This window comes from Pipra filicauda, unplaced genomic scaffold, assembly GCF_003945595.2.
Source record: "Pipra filicauda isolate LSUMZ 115617 unplaced genomic scaffold, ASM394559v2 scaffold27_size4233163_pilon, whole genome shotgun sequence".
Lineage (NCBI taxonomy): Eukaryota > Metazoa > Chordata > Aves > Passeriformes > Pipridae > Pipra > Pipra filicauda.
In genome coordinates this window covers 765,597-767,836 of record NW_024104398.1, presented here as the reverse complement: position 1 = coordinate 767,836, position 2,240 = coordinate 765,597, and the positions used below count along the sequence as shown (strand labels likewise).

The 2,240-nt window shown below is 48.4% G+C and overlaps 1 long non-coding RNA gene across 1 annotated transcript; it reads right to left on the bottom strand.

The window, feature by feature from the left end:
• Positions 1-342: 342 nt before the first annotated feature.
• On the bottom strand, positions 343-1,343 carry LOC120323514. The gene is made up of 2 exons (XR_005564033.1): positions 1,221-1,343; positions 343-1,025 (listed from the first exon to the last, which is right to left on the bottom strand). It is a non-coding gene; the product is annotated as an uncharacterized LOC120323514 (long non-coding RNA).
• Positions 1,344-2,240: the final 897 nt, after the last annotated feature.

The window sequence follows — 2,240 nt, the reverse complement described above, 5'->3', positions numbered from 1 at the left end:
AACATTTAAGTCAATCCAAAAGAGTTTATTTTTACTTCCTTTTACGCATCATCCAGAAAATCAAATTTTAAATACAACTATAATTTTAAAACTATAGTTTTGTCCCGATTTTGCAGCAACAACATGCATAGACCTTGCCTGTATTGGTTTTGGGTCTCAAGAAAACTTTAAGTGGCATATGACTTTGTTAATAACTGATGTTCTGAGAGCATGTTTTTCAGAAAATCTAGTACTTGCTACAAATACATCTCCCTACTCTGCTGTGAATATAGATCAACAAGTTTTCTGCTTCTTCTAAGGAACAACGGATTGCAAGAGGGGGGAAAGCCGGCGCAGCCAGAGTTTATTTATTATCTGGAGTTTATTTATTATCTGCACTTCAGGGGATTAATTTTAAATTCAGCTTTGACTCTTCTGCCCAGCTGTCCTGCACATCCACGTCCTGGCAGCTCCTTCTGCTCAGAGCCAGCTTCGCCTGGGCCCGCAGCCCGAACGCTCCATGGCGGAGCTGCCCCGGGCAGCGCGCTCTGTGGCGGGCGGGCAGCGCCAGCCTTGGCCTCTGCCCGTTAAGTACGAGCTGCCTTCCCCGGGTCCTTTCTCCCCTTTAGCGGTGACGAACAGCAGCCAGCGGCACACCCGCTGCTCGGCGGGCTGTGCTTTCCTGCCCGGCCGTGCCGGCCCGCGGGTCCCAACACACCGCCCGCCCGCCCGCCGCAGGGAGACAAGATGGCGCCCGTCCCCTGCCGGCGGCCGCGCTCTGCACCCCTCCCCTCCTGCCCGCCGCGGAAAATAAAACCGTCCTCTTGATCTCTCCTGCCACGCAGTGGCTGCTGTGCGGAACTGTCGGGAAACCGTGTGTCAGACCTCGGATAAACCGGGAGGTTTGAGAGCAGATTTAATTCTCCCTGCCCCGTTTGGGTCAGTTCGAAGTGCGACTACCCAGCCCTTTACTCAGCCCCGGCTCCATCCAGCGTCGCACATCAACACAACCCCAGGCTCTTCCCCAGCTCCTCGGCTGTTCTTTCCTTTTTAGGGGGAAAATAAACAATAACAGTGATGAGTTTGGTTTGTTCTAACAGCGCTGTTATCTCTTAAAACTGACTGTCTGAGCACGGGGCCGGAGCCACACTGGAAAGTGCCGAGCGGCTCGTGCTGGTCTGAGGCGGCAGGACCAGGTGTGGCCCCCAAAACACTCCGTGCAGCAGGGCTGTCAAACCCACCTCCACTCTCTCAGGGTCTCTCCAGGTCCGGTGCCGATGCCTCGCAGTAGTGCTGAGCAGCACTGGGCTGTGTGGACTTGGCAAACTGCTTGTTAGCTCCAGGCTCTTAAATGGGGAACGGTGCTGGATCGTACCGGCACCACTCCAGGGATTGCTGAAGTTGAAACCAGAGACGACTACTATTAGGGAGCTGTAGACCAAAAAAAGCAATTCCAGTAGGTAAGGAAGTAGCCCTATATCCTCTTATAGATTATTCAAAGTGAAATAGGCCTTCTCAAATTAGTTTGGCAATTTCAGCACATGCAGGTGAGGGAACCTGCTGCTTCCTTTGTTGCAGAGGGTATGAATTAGGAATCTCTTTTGATCCAGTTCGCAGAACTGGATTTATGGTGCCACAGAGTCTTTGGTAAGGAGCCATCTGATGCATTTGTCTGATGAGCTGGAAACACACAGATTTCATCACTATTCTGACCCATTGCAGAACAGAGAAAGACTGGGAAGTGTTTCTCTTTACAAGCCCATTTTATCTTCCTAAAAGAGATACACAGAGAGATTACATTATGCTAGATCAAATTTACCCCACTGGCCAAGAAGGTTGTGAAGCCAATGTCTTGCTTTCCATCCCACTGCTAGTACTACTTGGCAGAATGAATTCCTGATCTTCCTTGAAAAGGAACTCTCTCTATTTAAGGTCAGAGAATGTAGTCAGGATAGTATTACTTTTCGTTTCTATGTCCAAGAAAAGTACAGTTTAAAAATATGGCTTGGTTATGCCATTTAATTTGCTGAAAAATATGAGTTTCCTTGTCACTTAAAAAGGAAAAAAGATGGCCCTATGCTTCCAACAATTCACATATGTAGGTACAAAACAGCTGATTTCTGGGTTGGCTGATTGACTTCTCCATCCTTCTAGGATCCAAATTGACAAGAGGGACACTTTCAATCATTTTTATCCTTGAAATAAACATTTAGAACCTATTGAAACCCTCTCTTTGGGTATTACTCCCTGAGCATCATTGC